Genomic DNA, 22647 nt, shown 5'->3' with positions numbered 1-22647 from the left:
AACCCCCTCTTACATAGACTTTTAAGCCTTCTTAGAAGGGTTCAGGGTTCACCCACCCCAATCCAAACCCTCCTCAGCAACTCCAAAGAAACTACTGGAGAAGAAGGAGAAAGATAGGGTCTGCATATTGCCTAGGGGCTGGTAGAGATAAGAACTGAAGGGTGAGGGGGCAAAAGTCTGCTCGGTTGTTCCATCTGATATGTCTCAACCACGCTTTCTAAGCTAAACAAGCCTTAAATATGAGGGGCTGCACTGGTGGGCTTGGGGAATCTCATCAGCATCAACCCTGCTTCATTGGCTGGCTCAGTGCTTGGGTTCAGGACTGGTGGGCTCTCTTTCTCTTGTCCCCTTTCCTGCTCTGTCTCTGAACTGACCGGAACACCTCCAGTCTCCTGCTGGTAATGGGCAACTCATTGCCCATTGCCGGAGGCTAATAGAATGGTTGTGTTTAGCAGTGGCACGTCTATAGGATTGAGGGGTTGGATGCCTGTGGGGGGCCACTGTCCTCCTAGTTCTGGAGTAGGGGCTAGGTTTGAGTGGAAGAATGCTCAGAAGAAGCCTAGGAAGAAAAAGGCTTCGGATGCGATGAACAGGATTATCCCGTATCGAAGTCCTTTTTGGACTGTTGGGGTGTGGTGGCCTTGGAATGTTCCTTCTCGTATGATGTCTCGTCATCATTGAAGTATCACTAGAAGGGTGGACAGGAGGCCTAGGGAAAGGAGGTTTGCAGAGTTGTGATGAAATCATATAATGAGTCCTGAGGTGGTGAGTAGGGCGGCGGCTGCTCCAAAGAGGGGTCATGGGCTTGGGTCTACTATATGGTAGGAGTGTGCTTGGTGGGCCATTAGATATTTTCTTGTAAATAGAGGCTTAGTAGCAGTACGAATACGTAGGCTTGGATTATAGCTACGGCTACTTCTAGGATGGTTAGAAGAAGTAGTACGCAGGCAGTTAGGAGGGAGATAGCGGGCATGATGGAAAATAAAACTGCAGTGGCTGTTGAGATGAGTTGGATTAGTAACTGATGCTAATGACAGCTCTGCTTGGGGGAGGAAAAACTGGAAAAATGAGTTTTCCTTCTCCTTGGGCTAACAAAGAAGCAGTGAAACATTTCCCTGGAATAGTGGGAGTTGGGACACTAAAGTTCTCATTTTGTCTTCATCCTTCACCAACTCACCATCCTGCATTGGGCCCTGTCCAAAATGGGAACAGAATCTTGAACAAGAAACGCTCACTGCACACCTCTGGACCCGTGGTGGTGACTTGCTAAAAGTCACCCATTCTTTTATTTCTTCCTCTTTTTTCTCCAGTCTCATTCTTTCTCTCTCTCTCTCTCTCTCTCTCTCTCTCTTTTCTTTGTATTTTTTTTTCTCTCTCTCTCTTTTGCCTTGCAACCTATATGCCATGTCTTCACAGCATTTTAACACTTTGGTTGTCTTAACTGTCAAATAAAATTTTATGCTTGCTCCCAACTCTTGGTTGTTGGACTTTTTTCTTGCAGATCCAAAAATTTTAACTTACATTCAAGATGTAGCACACTCCCTCATAGAAAGGATGATCAGACATTTGAATGGGCTGTCCTGGGAAGTGCTGGAGCCACTATGCCTGGAGTTGTCTCAGGAAAGGCTGAATGTCACTTAGTGCTATGGTCTACCCAGAGTGGTGGTGTTAGGTCATAAGATGATCTTGATGATCTTAGAGGTCTTTTCCAACCTCAAAAATCCTGTGATTCTGCGATTTGGAAACACACCCCATCCCCACACTCCACCACCCCCTCACCCTCCCCCCCCCCCCAAAGAAATGTTTGTTGTACTGCTTCTTGAATTATGTTGTTCCAAAAATCTTGCAATGAAAGGCAGATCTCTATTTGAACGAAAAAATGACAGGAGAAAAGCAGACTGTGGTAAAATGTCCAGGACATTGTCTTCTTTTATATGTCCAAAGAGGGTCTCTTTCCAAGTAACAGCTACTGAAACAGCTTGAATACCAGAGTGTGTTCAACAATGAACTTTCATCTTATAATTTCTGGTGTCAAGATATTATTTTCAGTTCAAAGAGCTGCCTTGAGTAAGTAAGAAAAAAATAACATATTTAGAAATATGTAACTTCTGCTTTATAAACAAAAAAAAGCAAAACAGTTTTACAGAAGACCTTGTAAATAGGAAAAGCAAGACATCAAGATGGAAATCAGGAGAAGCTCAGCTTTATGGAAAGTGAAATAAAGCTCTCGAGTTGGGAAGGAATCAAAGGCAAGGAAGTGATGATAGGAAAAAGAATCCAGGGTAAATTTTCCTTTGCATTGCTTGTATATGCATACAGACTGTTTTCTTGATGAAACACTGCTATTGATTTGATTTTTTTTTTTCCAGAGAGAAAAGGGGATATTCATAGAAATACGGATAGGTACTTTGCATGAATTACATTACATACATTCTTATGTTTCATTTCTGCAGAAACATGACATTGAATGGACCCCTGAGGGTCCAGTAATTCTAGTTTCCTGGTACTCTGAACACAGTAAAATCCCTTTCATAAGTTCAATTGCATACCACACCAGTGAAATATTTTCCCACAGAATTATTTGCAATTTGTTATTTAAAAACAACATCTAGATTAATCCATTTTTTAACACTGCTGAAAAAAATCTTTTCAGCGGTGTCTTTGATTTCAGTGGATCTTTACAGACTCATGTCATCCAGAGGTCTGGCTCTTGAACCCCTGGTGTCAGAGAGAATAACTTTTTTCTCTGGGTTGTGTTCAAAAACAAAAGTAGACCCCTTAATCCAATGGCCTTGAAAATCGACAGTTGATACTAACAATGAAAATGCCATCTTAAAGTAGTGTTCAGATATTATTTTTTTCACCATGTACCTGTAACTGGCAAAACCCCCTGAATCTGATATTTTCCTTTTCTTTTCCTTCCTTCATTCTGCTTATGTTTCTGAATCTCTATATGTGTAACTACCCTTAAACTTGTTTTTGTCCTGCAGAGACACTACTTTAGATTTTGCCAAAAGTTCATTCTTCCTGAGTATTAACTGAGATATTTTCTGTACCATCTCACATTTAGTTTAATGCTATAGCATAAAACACTGTCAATAAAGTAGTCCAACTCATCAGCTTTGAACCAGTGTAAATGAGAGGAGAAACTGGTAGAATGGAATTACACCAATTTTACATGAGGATAGCTGAGTTTAATCTTCTGATTAAGATTTGAAGTTGATAACATACAGATGACTGTTGTAATACCAAACAAATTATGTGTTTTATATTTCTGCAGTGTCAAAATGCAGGTAGATATGGATACTCAGAATATGAGTTCACAGAATTATTACTGTTTTAACAGGGCAAAGTAGTTCAAAAAGTCTGGAGATGTTATCTCCAGACTGCAAAGACAATAGTTGTATTTGTCAGTGCTTACACACAAACACAACCTGTGACCTGAATAGTTATGAAGATCAGGGTAGCTAGAATAAATCAGACTAGAGGTCTTCTCAGCTCAGTCTCCCGTCTCTGACAGAGGTGTAAAGCAAATGTCTTGTAGAGGGTAAAAGATCAGAACACATAGATGAAGTAAAGGACTCTGTCTTTAAGTCCTTTCTGAGCTTCTTATCACTTGGGACTCAAAAAATTCCTGAACTGGGGCAATATCTCAATATTCAGTTATCTGAGAATGATTTATCTGCTTTCCCAGTCTCCCTTCAAAACTTGGACCTTGCTGACATTCAGCATTTAAAACAGCTGTGGCAAAGAATATTGTGCTTTTGTGCTGCTACTGTTGTCATCATTGTCAGAGCCATTGAGAATGAAACAGGCAAATCTATAGAGAAAGAAACTCAGATGTTCAAAAGCGGAGCTACCAGTTAAGCCCCTCCAACATCTGGTTGCAGATCTGAGAAGACAAACTTCCACAGCTCTGGTGAGAAGGAAGATGGAGACTTGTATGTTACTCTATGTGAAGAAAGAAGTAGTGTTCACACTTCTTCAGTATGAGGGTGGTGAGACACTGGAACAGGTTGCCCAAAGAACTTGCAGATGCTTCATCCTGGGAGTGCTCAAAGCCAGCTTGGATGAGAGTTTGAGCAACTTGTTCTAGTGGAAGGGGTCCTTGTGCAGGAGAGTTGGAACTAGTTGATTCCTTCCAACCCAAAGCAGTCTATGATCCTATGATTCTATTATGTTCAAGCCATAAACTGAAAACACAAATCCAGTTGAAAACAGCACAGGGTACTCTTTAACTAAACATAGGCCCAACAGTATTTTTATATTTCAAACTATCTCTACCATTGAAACAAAAGAAATGCACAAATAAAGGCAGTAGTTTTGAAAAAAAAAACTAAAAAACAAAACAAACAAGAAAACCCCAACAAAACAAAACAAAATCCAAAAAACAAAAAAACCCAGGCACATTCTCTGCAAAATGAAATCAATGAAATTTGTGAACAATCCAGCTTGCCCCAGATGGAAATTTGACCCAGTGATGCCTCTTCAAAGAATTTAGCCCAGTGTAGATGCTACACTCAGAGCATAACACAAGCACCAGTTGGTTTATCAACATCATAGCTCATCTCAAAAGAAAGTAGTGGAATTAAATGTTACTTTTATGACATAACTCATTCCAGTAATTTCAGTCACCCAACACAAAGCTAGAAAACCATCTCTCATCACTGCTTATTTCTCTCCATTAAATACAATGAGTTCTCAAGTGATGAGCTCAGCAGAAAACAATATTTGCTCAACATTTGGTGTTTTTGTCTTTCAGTGATGAAAAAGTGAAACATGTCAAAGTTTAACAAAGCAAACACACAGCTGGAACAAAACCTAGCTTGGCAAAACACATCTACTGCACTACCTCATGCTAGAGAGCACTGCCTACAGTTTCCTATAAGTTTGATGCTACCCTGAGACAGGTTTATTTTTTATTTTTTGGCTTTTTTTTCTGTTGGTGTTTTTTTTGGTTGGTTTTTTTTTTTTATTTTTTTTTTTTTTTTTTTTTTTTTCTTTTTTTCTTTTTTTTTTTTTTCCTTTTTTCAAGAATGGCACTGTGAGTTGCACTTTCCATTAACTTTGGGAAACAAGCATCTGTTGTAATAGTGCTTGACATGTTTAACAGCCAAAGTAAACTATGTCTTCACATTGATTATATGCACTTCGGACAATTTTATTTCAGTGAAGACTTTATGGGGGGAATAACATGCTTCTCATTTTTCTCAGCGTGATGCAGTTACATCCTGTAGGGCTTTGTATAATATGTGCACATCAAAATACATTTGGCTTTCTTGACAATAATGTATTTTGGGTTGGAGGAAAAATGAAGCCCTGCATGACTCATTTCAAGTTTGTATTCTGGGTTTATTTCAACCCTTGTAAATTTTCCATAGTAAAGCCCAGAATTAGCTGTAAAATTCCAGAATGTCGTTTGTTTTTTTTTTCCTTCACTTACAGTAATTTGCCCTCTAAGTGGGTCCAGAATTTACTGACTGGAGGCAAGTGGTCTGCTTTCAAAGATATTAAATCCTTGCATCGATCTTGAAGAGATGATTTGTTTATTTGAAAATTCCCCTCCCTCTAATGAGAAAAATGAGTGTTCAGCTTTTTTTTATATGTTTTAATTGCAGATCTCAGTGTTGCTCCTAGATAAGTACATCTGTCAGTCATTGCTTCTAATAGTTCTAACAGGGTGACAGGAAACTCGCGCATATGTGCACACAGCTCTTAGTGTATCCTTAGAACCCAGTCAGCTTTATAAGAGTTTGAAAGTCAACATACCTCCTTTGACATAACTGTCAAAGACAGTCTAATAGTGGAATAACTATTAGAATGTGGTTTCCCCTTCACTGGATCTCCACGAAGAAATCTTGATTATAAGGAATCAAGTCCACTGGACCTAAACATGAAACCTTAGTAACACCGAAAAAAAAGGACCTTAGAGAAAGCTTCATGTAGTGCTCAAGTTATTGCAGTGTTCTTTCCTGCTATGTATTTCTTTTAAGAACTTCAAGACATGATCCAAGTGGTAGTGACAGCGGGACAGTGAAGGAGAAAGATCATATGGCTTTTGAGGCGTATTAATGCTGCAGAATTGTTAAGATTTTATTTCTACTAAATCTTAAAAATGTAAAATAGTTGTAACTTGTGTTATAGAGAGGCTGAATCACTTTGCACTCCGCCAAACAAATCTATCTTTCCCTGAATAAATTTATGGAACTATAAAGACAGAAGATCATATGTCTATGATTCAGATGCTGAATGATTCAGATATATGGTAATACTGAAACTGTGCTGAGCAGATCCAGTCTTTCTTGTGTAGACTGCTGAGTAACTCCAGAGCTGCAGAATATGTACAGACTTGCACAATAGCTAATGAAAGAAGTAGGACGGTCCTCAATGATTTATATAGCATAGAGCACATTGGATATTGAAGGAAGAGTTAAATGGAAAGCTGTTGAGGACAAAGAAATGTCTTTTTGGAAAGAATTTATAGAATGGACCACTGGATGGACCTTGGCTGGTTGTGATCTGCATATGAGGTCAAAGCAGGGGGGAAAGGGACTAACAATCAACACTCGAATTATTTTGCTGATAATAGAATATAAAAGAACTGAGGCAAACAGCAGCATGCAAAATTAATGTATATGTGGATCTGCTGTACAATTAGCCACAATAGTTAAATGGAAAATTATAAAAATATGAATGACGTCAAAATAGAGAAAGATTTCTGTAATATACAATAAAATGGCAGAGTTTTATATATATATACATATATATATAAAAGAAGACTCAGACAGTGGAGAGAAATTTTAAAAGCTACCAAAGTACTCATAATCTGAACAGTAAAAAGTTTTGATATGACTAGAAAAGCATTTGTGACTTTACAGTCAGCACAGGTTGTAGTGTGATAATGAAAAAGTAGATGTACAATGTGCTTTCACAGAACAAAACCACCATACAAACATATACTTCAGGGATGGGTTTGAATGACACTCAAAAGAATGTAGTGGTAAGGAAAGGAGTTGTAGCTTTGTGCCCTGCATGCGTCTTTAATTATACTCTAAAGATTAAATGTACCAACGTCTTATCCTGTTTTGGGTGACGTTTATGAAAGCTAAGCTCCTTTGAAAATTAGATCAACGTACTATAATAGCATTGGCTTTATCTGTCTTTGAGACACATTCTTCCCATGGGCTGAACTGAAGTCCTGGTTTGTGAAAGCTCCTGGCTAGAGGATGTTCTGCATTTTTTTTTTCTTAAGCTGACATCTAAATTTCCTTCCGAAGAGGAAAGTTTTAATATTTTTTAATAGAAATAGTATTTGGTCAGGACAGAATCCAGGAGTGAGGACTTTGTGAGGAACTTAAGACTAATCTGTCATGGCATGAAACCACAAAAATACACACTTATATTTTGAAATTATCTTTGAAGTAGCAGAGCATTAGTATTTTTGCTGTATAACTCCAACACTGGTGACCAGGACTTCCTTGCCACAAAGCCACATTGTTGGCTCATGGTTAACTTGGATCTACTAGGACTGAAAGATCCTTCTCCTCAAGGCTGTTTTCCAGCAGTTGAGCCCCTAACCTATCCCAATGCAGGGGGTTGTTCCCAGGTGCAAAACATGACATTTGCCCTTGTTGAACCTAATGAGGTTTCACTCTGCCCAGATCCCTTATAATAAATAGAGGTCAGAAAGGCCTCAAGCAGATAAACGCTCCCACACTTCTGCAAGCTTACTGAGGAAGCATTCAGTCCCCTCCTCAAGATCATTGATGAAGACATTAAATACAACCTGCCGCAAAACTGAGCCCTGGGTAAAACCACTAGTGACCAGTGACAGATTTAAATCCACTGACTACAGCTCTCTGGGCCCAGACATGCTGGCAGTTCTTAAGTCAGTGAAGAGTGTACATGTGTCTACCATGAGCCACCATCTTCTGAAGGAGAATGCTGTGGGAGATGGTGCCAAAGGTTTTACTGAAGTCCAGGTAGACAAAATGCACAGCCTTTCCTTCATCCACTATATAGGTCATCTGGTCATAGAGAGAGACCAGGATAGTTAAGCAGGACCTTCCTTTACTGAACACATGGTGGTTGGGCCTGATCCTCTGGATGGCCTGCACTTGCACTTTTGAAGAGATGATTGACAACTCTGATAATCAGATTTTTGGCAACTAATACTGTCCTCAGAAAAACACTTTTCATAGAATTGGCCACTGAAGTCAGAAGGCAAAACAATTTCTCATTTCTCTGCCAGTTTTTTCTCTGTAGTTTTTTTTAATTAAGAGGGTTTTTCTTAAATATTAATCAAATATTAAGGTCCATCAAGTGAAGGACCCTTCATTTGGGATTGTGGTTAGCCCTTCCTTTCCAATTATGATATACTGCAGAGTTTTGCAGTATAATTAAGGAGCTGTCCCTTTCCTGTGTTGATCCTGTGTATTTCCATTCCTAAAATTTAACAGAACTCTACTTCTCTTCATCACTAAAGAATTTGATGGAGGGTATAAAAGAGAAAAAATGAAAACAAATTCAAAAGATTTATCTACAGTAACTATCTTTCAGTATTTGAGTTCATCTATCTAAAATATTCATCTAGTCGTCAGCCTATCCATCAGCCTCTATATCTATATTAACTTTCACTGATATCTATATTAACTTTCACTGTAGAATAGATGAGAAGTTATGAAAGAAAATATCCTGTCAAAATTGAAAGCCCAGACAGTAACTTCAATAAAAAATCAGTTTTTCCACTTATGCAAACAGGCAGTTAAGTTGAATAAGATTTATTTCTATTATAAAGCATCGACAAAAGGTTTTGGATGTTGTTAAAGTTAAGAAGCTAGCTTTCAGCCTCAAGAGATACATTCACCTACTTTCTGATGAATTAGTTCATTTCACATTCAGACTGGTATTTAATTAGAAAAAAAAAAAAAAGAGGGAGGGTTGTGCAGTTTTTGGTTTGGGTTGGGGTTTTTTGCCTTCTTTTAACCCCCCTGCTGTATATGTGTGTTATATACCTACTAAAAGTAACAAAGATTGAAGAAATAGTTCATGTACAATAACATATAATGGACATTCCTTAAATATTTATTGACAGGACTAAACAATCAAGAATTTCAGGTAATTTGTTTCAAATTCTATATCTCTCCTGTTAGCTGAGACTTTTTATTAAACTTTTATATTTTTTATCAGTATTATACTTCATATATTTTGGCCTGGCTTAAAGTGTCACATTTATCAGTATGTGGACTTACCTGATTGTCTTGCAGACTGAAGTCCTCTATTTAATTACGGGTGCAAGTAGAGTACCCTTACTGCACTGAATGTAACATTTTAAAAAACAAACAAACAAACAACAAAAAAGATCCTCTCCATTTTATCTCCAGAAATAAGTTGCTTAAGTAAAAAAGAAGGGCTTAAAAAATGTTCAAAACTTGGTGTTCACATCCTCATCTGTCAAACTCTCCTCTTCCAGTTGTAGGCAACTTAGCTCTGCCTGTAATTTTTTTTTTCCCTACACACAGTTAAACTATTTCTTTTTATTTTTTTAAATTTTCTTTTGTAGAGAAGAGGTTTGAGACTTTGAAAACAGGCCATCCACTCAGCCTGTACATATGAAAAAAATGTATTGCCGAGAGTAGTGATGTAACAGCTCATTATTGCCAAAAGTTGGACCATTCTGGATATTAGATTGGTCAATTCATTTTGTCATATCTATATCCAGCTCACTTTGTTGTAAGGTCAGAATTGTTATTTTGTCTAAGAGTGGGTTATGCCAGCTGTCCAGCTCTCTTGTGAGTGAAAGGTCCAAAACGTGTTCTGCTCCTCCTTTCCTTTTAAGTCCACTTCTACCATACCTGCTTCAAAGTGACTGAAGCAAAAGATCCAGAGAGTCTACTGAAGGTTTTTTGCAGGACACTTAAAGCCAGTCTCCTTTGGCTAATTTGCAAAAACAGTTTTTGATTTAAAATAGAAGGATGGTATATCCCTCCCTGGGAGAAAACTCGCATCCGCTAATGTTCCTGCAGAAGTGAGTTATGAGAAGAAACCTCAGATGGATTAAAGATGAAGGTTAAATTCCAAGGCACTAATTTGTTGAAAAGGTGAAGGTAGCTAACTAATGAAAAAAAAATTGACACACCAGGTCTGCAATATCTTTCCTCCTCACTGGGTAGATGTCAAGAAGAACAAATGCCATAAAAGAAAGCAAGGTTTTCCCTTATGAATGGTTCAGAGTTAAGTTAAAGGCAAATATGAATATTTTTGACTTCTTAAGTTTTTTCTACATGGAATATCAATTTCAATTTAATAAGGTAAGAACATTAATAATAGAGAGATGCCTTTCGTTTTTAAAATCAGATAACGTCTTTTTGCTATTTTATCATTCCTTTACCTCCCTAACATTTCTCACAGATTTAATGGCCCCATTTCTGGTGTAAATCAACATAGTTCTAATTATGTCATCTATGCTAAGCATATAATATCAGTCCAGTACTTCACTCATAAGTGTACACAAGGTCAAAATTACTTGGGAGTTGAAAGTCATCTGACAAAATCCTGACAGAGGCAGAAAGGATGTGGCTGGGTAGGACAAAGTGGACAGCCCAAGAACTTTAATGGGCCACTTTTAAAACTTACTATTTTCCAGATAAGACAATTTGATGCACACAGCAATGTTTCCAGCAGCAAGAGGGCATATGAGACTTCAAATCTGAAAAAAAAACATGTTTTTTCACTGCTTGACAAAAAGGGCATCTCTGTCAGTGAAATAGTAGTAGCCTAGCTCAGTCCAAAAGATATCTGCCTGAACGCAGGCAGATAAAAGTTAAGAAGAAGTCTGAAGTAGACTTTCTACTCCTTTCAAAGTCAACGAGACACAGACGCTCGCATAGAATCTGAGTCATACTGCTTGAAATTCTGGTCCCAGAAGTTGGTAGGAAGCTCTCCTCTGTTCTTCCCACTCTCCTCGAAATCTCTTTGCCTTTTCTTCCTTTACTGTCTTGCCTAAAGAAGATTTGTTTGCTTGGATTCTATGCTTTTCTTATGGCTGGCACTTGCTCTCCCCTTTTTCCCTCCATGTTGCAGAATGACCCAAAAAGATTCCAGAGACAAAATGCACTCTTGCTGTTCCTTGAGATTTTTTGCCACCAGTACTCCAGTCTGCCGCATTGCAGGGAAAGGTGTGAGAATGGAAGGGATTGAGTCGTCTTCAATGTGTCAGCTTCTTTAAAGGAGAGGAGGTCTGAGTGTGTCTTTGCAGAATGATATTAACAGCATATGATTCCACAAGTCAAAACCTATGGTTTGCCCTGGGTCTTTATTTTAGAGGTCTTGACAGGGATCCTCAAAGCAGGGGAAATCTCTGAAGATCCCAAAACACAGTAATTGGAATTTTGAAATTTGAATTTCGTTCTCAAGCTTGGTTAGACAATATTTAGACCACTAAATCATATTAGCAGAAACACTGCAGCTTACACTCCTTTTAAGTCTGAAGAATTCCTGAAATAAAGTCACTTTAAAAAAAAAAAAAAAAAAAAAAAAAATCTGAAAATAGGGGAGTTCAAATGCTAATTGCATGAGGGACATGGACAACTCACTATGTAACCTTAACTTCTTTAATTGCCAAAATTGTTTTTAAAAATTTGTCTTTACCTCTGCTTAGACTCTGTCTTTTTAGATTCATGTATTTAAGAAGTTTATCAGCCTTTTAGACAGTTTCTTAAAGCAGTTGAATAAAGCAGCATTGAGATTTGGTCCTTGTTTAGACCTGCACCACTACAGTCAGTCCCTACTTCAGGTAGGTAAAATCCACAACCTGATTATGACCTGAATAAAATCTCATGTAGAGAGACTTTGTAAGCATGTATCAGTCAATTTTTCATATGCTTTTCCATGCTCAAGGAAGTTTTGCCTTTAAGCATTGTGGATATAGGAGGATCAGAGAGGTTTGTAGGCTCAAGTTACCAAAGTTTAATAAATTAGCACACATTGCATCTCTGCTTTTATAAGCCCTTAGCAAAGGTGAGATAATGAAAGGGCTTTAAGATAACTTTCATTTTGACTCATCTGTTACAGCCTCATAATGCACACTGAACACAACTGAATATCAGCTGATGCTTGGTTATCTGATGAGCTGTGGGGACTTGACTGTGTTTACACCATGAGAATGACAAATGTATCCATCTAGGTAAGGTTTATATGCAAATACAATACGAGCAGCATCAGAGAACAAGATTTGATCAGAAATACTTAGTGGTCCTCATGTCAGTTGTAATAATGTTAAAAATGTAAGGCACTGTACCAGTAAAAACCTTGAAAAGGAGGTTGAAAAAGAAGAAAAAAACCTCTGCTTTTTCTTTTTCTCACATCCCTGCCCACAGGGTTGCTTTTTAGCAAGATATTAAAATTTACCTAATGCAGTAGAAGAGTTTAAATAATACAAGGGCAGAGTATCAGTGCTGTGCTATCCTGAATTCAGGCCATCAGTTATGATAATAAAATACAGAATGACAAAGTTTTCAGTAAGCAGAAGTCTCAGGCTCCAATACATACTTAAGCTTATTGATTACACTGGTTTATGCGATAATAAAAGTGCAAACATATGCACACACCTTTTGCAAATAAGAAAAATCATTTGTCTTGGGCTATCTCTTTCTTTGTGCTTTCACAGCAATTCAAAAGTCATAACAGATACTGGGAAAACAAAGTGTTTGCATTTCATGAATGACCTTGGAGAAGCTGCCAGATTTCTCTGCATGGAAGTTCTAGCATTGGGTAGGAAACATTCTCCTGCTCTAAACACTTCTGAGATCCTGACATTCTGGGTGGTTTGAAATAAAAAGGACTTTATTAATTTTACTTCAGATTTAACTGCTACAAAGTGGTTAAATCGTTTTTTATATGCATACCTGAGGGTAGTAAGTTTTTGTGATAAGTTGAAAAATTATTTTTGAGAAAAGCTTCTGAGCCACTTTCTCTATAAATTGAGCTAATTTTAGCTACAAGTTCTTTTTGGTTGTTTGTCCATATGAGATTTGGTAGTAGTAAGCATGTAATTTTTGTTTGACTTGTAAGCAGATCTTCTATCACATTTGGAGATCAGTGTGATATTTGATATATTTATATTTGTGTGATATGTTAAGCAACTTAAGGACTATAATGTAAAAGATAATGGTAGATTTTTTTCAGAAAAAAAAGTTGCCAATGAAATCACACAGTCACACAGATATTGATCATAATGTACCTATAATAAGGGAAATTTATAACTTGTCTACCCTCAGTGGGTTGTATTAACACGCTGCATGTTTCATCAACCAAAGTGTCAAAGGATAGATAGACTGCCTCTTCTGGCAGTGTAATCCAGGCCTCTACTATTACAGGAGAAATGGTGGTACCTTTTTTTCAGAATTGAACATAGATGCCATGGGCATATGATACCTAAATTTTGGTCAGGTTAGTGTACCTCATGATCTTCAAGGTGGGTGCTCTTTGATCTTCAAGGTGCTCTTCCATATGCTTAATGTGGTGCCTGCAATGGAGCCACATACACCATCTTCTTCCTCACCACAGATAGATTGCTTATCCAAGTGCAGCCTGAGCACAGCACCATTAATGCACCTATAGTTATGACTTATGGACTTCTGTGGCAGAGTGAAACACTGGAATACCTTTGGGCAAGTAATGTTTTCTATTTGTGGCTTGGGGTTTTTTTGTTTGTTTCTTTTGTTTTATTTTATTATCTTCTACAACAGCTCAACCAGTGAACTCAAGCAGGTAGGGGTAGTAGAATTTGAGACTTCTGTTTCAGGGAAAAATCTTGAGATTTATTTTGACCATTTGTAAATAGTGCCAATGTCTGAGCTCTGAAAAAAAAAGGAATGGAAAATGACCTGATATGCTTTTTTTTTTTTTTTTTTCTGGGAGTGAGGTGAGTCAAAATTTCCTTTCCAGAGCTCTGTAAAGCAGAAAACGACTGGGTTATCTTCTTTATGATTTTTTTCTGCTCATCTGTGTGAAAATAAATAGATTACTCCATATGAATTCCAAATAAAATATATGGCTAAAGTAAATTTTACTTATGGATATTGATTGTATTGACTGAAACCTCCTCTTTACTAGTTCCATTGTTTGTATAATGCAAGTGTTATCACTTGGCTGAAAAAGGTGTGTATAATGAATTTCAACATTGCATATTTTATTTAACAGTGAGCTGGAAAGCTTTTACTCTTCAGAGATTTGAATTCTGATTCTCAATAAGGTGGTGGCAATAGAGGGGATTATTTGCCTTTTTTTTCTTTTTTTCTTTTTTTCTTTTTTTAATAGTAAGACTTAGTATAATCCTGGGCTGGTTTATTGTAGATTGTCACTAAAATCCTGCTGCATTTTTGCAGTAAAATAAACTGCAATATGAAAGGTGGAACAATTGTTGAAGCCTGTTTCTGTTCCTCAGAAGTCTGCAGAAATTGTATTCCTGTTTTTATCCATACCTAAGCTAGAAAAGAAAAACTGTATTTTTTGCTCTTTTTATTTTTGTTTTGAGAATTTTCCTAAATAATGATTGTCTTATGATGATCAAGCACATCAGTATTTGTTAATAATTGAAGGACAAAATGAAGTGCAAAAGAAACCAAACCCCAAAATGCATTAGTCTGCATTCTCATGTGAGTAAAGTTAAATTACTCCCATACCACTCAGCTGAGGTGATGGCATATTGTTTATTTTTCGTCTCTTGCTGCAATCACCTGTCTTCCTCACATGCAAGGTTATATATCTCCTCACAGGAGAGCTTCATTACAAGCATAATCATAATAAGACAGTGATGGCCACTTACAATCTTCAGCACTTGTAAGGCAACCTCTCTCTCAGTTGACTCCGCAGAGCAGGTATTCCTAACTCGGATCCTTACGCAGTCAAATGAAGAGAAGTGGAACAAATTTGAGTCAGTGTTCGCAGCAAATACTTAGCGAGAGGATTTTAGCCCAGGAAACATACCCCTAGAGATAGAGAGAAGCAGAAGAAGAAACTGGGAAATTTATGGGAGGTTCAACTTCAAATAGCAGGTTATGCTCATTAGGTGCAACATTGATGATAACAGTGCAACAGGTACAACATATGGTCCATCATAAAGCTTTGAAAGTAGAAAGTCACTTTTTAGAAGAGTTAGTTTATGTAGCCAAGGAAACTCTGTGGATCATGGGGAAAACAAGACATATAACAGCACACATCAAAGTCAATTTCATTTAGCAGCTAGTTAATATATGTAACTGATAATTAAATATGTTTTGTTCACTGGGAGTAGAGATGAGAGTTGAGGTGATGTGAGGTCTTTAGCATAAAAGTTCTAATCTGATTTATTTATGATCCTTTATTTTTTAAAATTCTAGGTTTAAAAGGTAAATTTTAGGAGTAACAATCACCAAACTGTCATATTTCCCCTTATGCCGGTACCTAGGTTCAAACTAAAGTATATTTCCATCTATTTTTTTTTGTCTGCAGTTCATGTTATCCAATAGCTCACATGGTTCAGAAACCCCTGTTTCTCATTTTGCTGTAAATATACAAAATCAAGAACTTGTTTCACATTTTACAATGTACCTAGAAGAGGTATTGTGTACAATGGATTTACTGGCTTTACAATGTAGCTGGTAGGTGGGTATAGGAGCAGTTTTACACGCAAGACTGTGCCACCTCCCAGTCATAGAATCATAGAATCATAGAATTGGCTGGGTTGGAAGGGACCTCAGAGATCATCGAGTCCAACCCTTGAGCCACTGTTGCGGTTGCTAGACTATGGCACTGAGTGCCACATCCAGTCTCTTTAAATATCTCCAGGGATGGAGAATCTACTACTTCCCTGGGCAGCCCATTCCAATGCCTGATCACCCTCTCCGTAAAGAAATTCTTTCTAATACCTAACCTAAACTTCCCTTGGCACACCTTAAGACCATGCCCTCTTGTCTTGTTGAAAGTCTTCTGGCAAAAGAGACCAACCCCCCCTGGCTACAACCTCCTTTCAGGGAGTGGTAGAGAGTGATGAGGTCTCCCCTTAGCCGCCTCTTCTTTAGGCTGAACAATCCCAGCTCCCTCAGCCTCTCCTCATAGGGTCTGTGCTTGAGTCCCTTCACCAGCCTGGTTGCCCTCCTTTGGACAAGTCATATGGCAGACTCATAGTCTGCAATCTGCATACTTGCTCAGTCCCCTTTGGGGCCATACAGCTACACATATGTACACATATATGTGCATATGCTTGTAAATGAGATTCTTTGTGGCAACTGCATTTTGCCTTCAAGAGCTTGTCTTCAGCACTTATTGTTGGAGTGGAAATCCACCTTTTATACTGCTCAATACTGAGAGTTTAAAGCACCAGACAAATAATCAAATTCATCAGGATCAGAAATCTTTGGAAGAATCAACAATGTAAACACACTCTCTTCAGCCACAGTTTTTTGTTTGGTTGTTTTTGTTTGTTTTTTTTTTTTGCTGCCACAAGTTGAATTATTTGAACATTGAACACATCAGCTTGGAAACAATGATATTCATAATATTTGAAACTCCAGATTTGATGGTGAAAAGTTCTTTCTGGACACTTCATTTTAATGCCATTAGTAGGTACCTAATAATGCCACACCTTAGTTTACTGAATTGCAAAATGGGAATAGGCTGAACCTGTCCCTAACTTCAGGAAAAATTCTATCAACTCCGTTGACTGCATAAAAACTTAAGGATTTGGCCCTGTGCTAACAGTCAGTAAGCTGGAGTGCAAATGTTCTACATGTGCTATTTGACCTCTACAGTTGAGGATTTAAAACTTTAATTATAGGAACGAGAAGATGAGAACAGATTCTGAGTTAGCTACTTTTTTTGAATAGATATTCAGACTCCAGGGGGAATAGTGATTTGCAAGCTCATTGAGGGAGAAAAAGGATGTCCTTTCTTTCCTAGGTGTACGGGGGGAGGAACAAAAGGGGGTCTTGATACTGTTCCATTAAAATAAATCACTTCTCAATCCAGGCGAGAATTTTTATCAGAATATTTGATAATCGAAACTTTACCAACAAGCGAAAATCAGAGAGACTGTTTGATTACATGGGCCAGATCCTGCTAAGCCCCCCTCGGAGGTGTCTTACTGAATTCAGGAGCAGATCAGTATGCAGAAAGCTACCTGGGTAAGGCCGTTAGATCACTGGAGTCTATGAAAGAGAGCTGTGTCACCTCTTTGTTCTAAGGAGAGTTGGCAGTGGACAAATTACAAGAGTACTAATCACATAGCTCAACCTCCAGCTGCCATTGAAATCAGTGAAAAAATTTTCCTTTGACTCTAACAGAGACAAAACAGGATATTTAAGGTAGGTTAATTAATTAATTAATTAATTACTTTCCAGAAAATATTTTGAAATTCATATGTAAAGATCCTATATAATGGCAAAGTGGCATTGCAATCCAGAAAATGTTTAGGGAACTGTAATTCATCAATACATAAATGAAATCATGATTTATGAAATCTGCTTCTTTTCCTGCATTACAGAAGAGAGGTATTTTGGGGGTTTAAATTCTCTAATCAACAACAGAAGCAGTACTCTGACAGCAGACGAGGCAAGGAAATAGTAAAAAATCAGTTGATGGGTCTGTCTAGAAACAAAATGTGGCATAAATACACTGAGGCAAATACTTTGCTGATACATTCTCTTATATAGGGTATGTGTAGAATATCCGTACCTGATCAGTAAATATTTCATTCTGAAATTGAGAAAAAAACTTAATGTAGATTTCAAAAGACAAAAACATTTTATCATTGAGAACAAAATATTCCATAAGATAGCCTTTTCTTCCTTCCTTTGTTTGTTTTTATCTAATGTTTCAAAATAAAAATAACTGAGTAGCACAAAGCAATTCTCCCCTCCTGACTACCTCACCTACATTTTAAAAGTTGTTCCACTAGTACTCCTTTGCATAAATTTATATGCATATTAATGCACTTCTACACATAGATATTATCACAGCTTAACTTTCTGTGTCATATTCAGATTCTTAGAGAGAAATTACCCCAAAGCACCCCTAAAAATAAGCTCATAAGCCTGAATATCCATACATGTTTTAGAAGACATAAAGAAATATAAAGTTCCTGCCCAAAATTATTATTAACAGTAACAAATGGTCCGTCTGCATTCTCTATTCATCTATAGATTGCAGTATATCTTATAAGCAGTCATTTAGTTTTGTAACACCCTGACAACGTAGTACAATATTACCATTCCCATTTTATAGTTGAGAAGAACCAAGGCAGAACGATTAAACAAGTCACCCAAAGTTATACAAGGTCTGGGGCAGAGCCAGGAATAGAATCAAAGTCTCTTGAGTCCCTGACCTTCATATTAAACACAAGATCATCCTCCCTCTGTTTCTAGTTAGAACATTCAATTCACCCCATCTGGTGTGCATGTGTAATTTGTACCGGAGGGGTAATTCATCCCTAGAGGAGGGCAGGCGGGGCTTGCAAGGGGTGTCAGCTGTGAGCTCAAGATTTACATAGCCTGAACATTCATCGAAATGAGAATTTCTCCCAAGGAGCAGCTCTGGCAAACACATAAAAAGGAGCAATGCAAAATTCTGTTTAGGCCCCTCCAAACTTTTAGAAGGTGATTTCTCTCCAAGGTTTTCTTCCTTTCATTGCAAAGGTAAAAATGGAGTTTATCCTTCAATAACCCGAAGCTTCATTTACTATCTTGAAATTGTCATTTTGTGTTTGAGACAGGTGAACATTTAACATCTTCTTAACCCCGCAGGGGACAGGCTGTAGATGGTGAGTCTTTGCTGATAGAAACAATCCTTTACTTGGCCTTCACATGCTTAATTAGCCAGTGCAAAACAAATGCCCCTCAGATATCAATGTCATTGTTGGAGCTCAGTAGCATTTCTTCCAAAGGAGTATGAAAGATTGTAGTAATAACACTAAGGAAAATGTTAAATTGTGTGTATGTGCTCACATACACATGTATTCACAAAAATGTAAATGTTGTTCGTTAGTTATATAAAAGTTACATCATGTTTTAATAAAGTCTCTCTGGAAACTGAGGAATTGTTTTCTAGGTAATTAACAACTTAATTGATTATTTGTTTTTTTTTTTTTTTGTTTAGTTGGGGTTTTTCTGTGATACATTTTAGGACACAAAACTTACCTGAAGTGTTAGGTTATCCTAGGAAGACTCCCAGTCAGATGGATCAAACTCAAGAAGTTCAAATTAGGATAAGAATCCTAACTTCTTAATTTTTATGTAAAATAAAGTATTAAACTTTTTCAGATTCATCTAGGGCTAGAAACTAAAAACATACATTGACAGAAGGAGGACCTGTCCACTCTGAATCTGAAATATTTCAGCTTCTGCATTATAAAATATTAGTCAAAAATGATGATGTAATTGTGCTGTCATCAAGACCTTTCCTCCAAATTTATGTCACTGGGAAGAAAATCAGACTCAGTATCTGTTCATAGAGCAAAAAGCAAGATAATTTCATTTGTTGTTTGGCATTGCAGAAAGCAAGGTGTCATTCACTTAAGTTCATAAGTTTTACAATAATATTGAGCCATTGTCTGCTGAGTTTGAAGTCAATGAGCATTTTCCACATGACTTCAGTAGTCAATAGGCTCATATTTGCTTTGATATTTTTTCATTCTCAGGGAGCAAACCACTTCTAGTGACTTCCCTTGAGGGGTCTAATCAAGCAAACTAGTATTGATAATCTACTTTGCCAAGATTGGACCTTAGCAGCATGGAGCAGGAGGTTAGGGTGGCCAGAGGACAGAGGAGCATCCTCTCATCTGTGGGGAGCTGCCAAGTCCTCAACCCCCTGCATGCCAGCAATAGTGTCCACTTGATCCAGGTGTGTGGAGAGGAAGCAAAGTATACCCTCAGCTTCCTTCAAAACTTTGGCTGAGACTTTAATTTGTTATTTCATCCATGACCAAGATCACCTCTAAAAGGGACATCTTGGAGACATGGGGACAGTGTCTAAATGAATGGAGATTTTACATTCACCTCTTTCTTTACTCCCTTTCCCAGAAGAGTAACTGTGCAGAGAGCTCTGCAGTAAACCCTGCTCAGGCATAGATTTCTTCAGAGGAGATGGAGCTACTCATATGAGTAAAGCTGAGCTGGATTTTGCTCAAATTTAGTATTAAATTCTGGCAGTTCCAGAACTGTAGCTTTAGTAAGGCTTATTTGAGATGAAGGCACATTTTTCAGTGCTCATAACAGCAGCAAGATTCTTATTATACAACATTTAAAAGCAATAATTTCTGCAGATTTAACCTCATAGATTTTCTAATACAATAGAATTAAATTTAAAAAACCCTGAATGCAGCAGATATAACCCCTTCATGTGCAATTAGCAAATTTTAAATAGAAACTTTAATATTAACATTATTCTTTATGCCTCAACGAGTGGAATATTATTTAAATTGATATGACATAAGAGGATATAAATAATTCCTAAGTGTAGATCTAAACTAGAATTTCAGACCATATTGAAATGGCAAAAACATTATCAGTTCTCTGTTTCCCAATGTATCATTCATTACAAGCTTGATGACATATTTTTTTTTCAAAGAGATTAAATTAACATTAGAGCACTGATAAACATTATAAATAAAGATAAAAAGCTATTCTGAAAATCCAGTATAGCAGAAGAAGTGTCTATGCTCCACCAAATTTCATCTTCTTTCTAGTAGCTGAGAAAATATTTCAAACATACAGTTTGAAAGTGAAGTACTGTTCTCTTCACTGAAAGAAAACAAAAAAACTAACAACAAAAATTAAACATTATAACTGGAAATGCAATTTAATTAAGGATGGTTTTTTATCCCAAAAAGCCTATATTTTATAACGGAGAAAGTTATGATAGACATTTTTACTGAGGAAAATGAACTAAATAGGTTCTCTGTGCCCCTTTGTACAAGTTAGATGAAATACTTGTTTTCTCTTCCACGAGGCATGAAAGTAAACCTATAAAGTCCTGACAATCTAAGACTAGAAAAAGCCCTATGATCCATATATATTTTTTATCAAAGCAGTAAGGTCAGCCAGAGAAAATCAGATGTATTGCAGCCTGAGTAGTTACTTTTCATTGACTACTTTCCTGCACAATTTCAGTATTGTTTTTTTATGTTTGGCTTTTGGTTTGTTGTTTGGGCTGGGGGGTTGGGTCTGATATCTTTTGTTGTTGTTGTTTTGTTTTTTTGCTAAGTACTTTATCAAGAAATATACAGCTAATCAACATTAATTATTCATGTGTGATAGCCACACTTTTATTCATACTCATTGTGGGCTGTTGGTCTTTTAGATCCTTTGAGTTGAGTACTTTGCAGTACAAATATAGCAATCCGTGCCAAAATTCCCTGTAAGTTCAGAAGGATTTTGCTTTTTCAGAGTTACATGTTTCTTGTTGCTTCCTATTAAACAGATAGGAAGCAAACTGTGAGAGTTTGGCATCCCATACTTTTCTTCAAGGTACTTAATAAAGACATTAATTTGAGTGAGGCAAACCTACCTTGCCTAAAGCGCTCTCTGTTTCCTACAGTGGTGTTGAGAATGCCAGAATACATTTCACTTCCCAAGACTATCAGGGCAGAATAATTAACCCATGGTACAGTTCAAGATTGTTTGATATGCACAGCTGCAAAATATACAAAGCCTAATATTCTATCTAATATTCTGTCCTAGACAGAATCTCAGTTTCCTCATACCCTCAGTTTAAGGTCTGTTCCATTTTTAAGGTTATATTGCAATCCAGTCTCCTCTTTGATATTATATTTAGTGAAAAATCCATTTTCCAAGGTTCCTCAAAACTTGAACTGAAATAGGCCAGACCTGGGTCACAACACTGGATGGAAAGTGAGGAAGTACTCTTGATAGATTGTGCCTGCCAGTGTCTGATGGGATGTGTGTCTTGGGAACATGTTTCACCCTTGTGACAGCCTGTAAAGCCAGGAATGCACACAGGTTCTTATATTCCTAATAATTACACTGAAAATTATCCTTCACTTAATCTCTTAATGAAATAATAAATGCCTGTAATGCAATAACCTTGCCATGATAAATTATTACAGGCCCCACGGCCAAGTCTTCACCAGGAGAAAATTACCAGAACTCTAATGAAGATGATAGAGCTGTATTGAAAGGACAGAGTCAGTGCCTCTCAGAATCTGCAAGCCAATATAACTAAAAAGAAAAGAAACCGATGTAAAAAGGAATAGGTAGATTAACACATGACTTTGAAGAAAAACAAAAGGAAGGGGGTTTCTTATGACAACATGAGAGACAGAGGCAAGGAGGAAGGGTAGAGAGTCCATGATTGGTATTCCTGAGAACCCAGATTTCCTTGTGGTGGTTCTTACTTAACTGTGAGTGCTAAAACACAAAGCAAAACAGACAACACATACTTCAGTTTAGTTTCTCCAAGACTTACATCAGAATGCAAAGATACTTTACTATTCATATATCATAGGCTGAAGGATGAAGAGAACTCCTCTACATTTCATAAGAAGCAGACACTCCACAGTCATAAGGAGAAAATAATATTATTTTCTTATACATATCAAAAATTTCAGGATGCCCAATCTCACTGTTAAAACAGAGCTGTCCCGAATAGAGTACT

This window comes from Calypte anna, chromosome Z (genome assembly GCF_003957555.1).
Source record: "Calypte anna isolate BGI_N300 chromosome Z, bCalAnn1_v1.p, whole genome shotgun sequence".
NCBI lineage: Eukaryota > Metazoa > Chordata > Aves > Apodiformes > Trochilidae > Calypte > Calypte anna.
The sequence above is the reverse complement of the archived record's forward strand: the minus strand, read 5'-3'. Positions refer to the sequence as shown.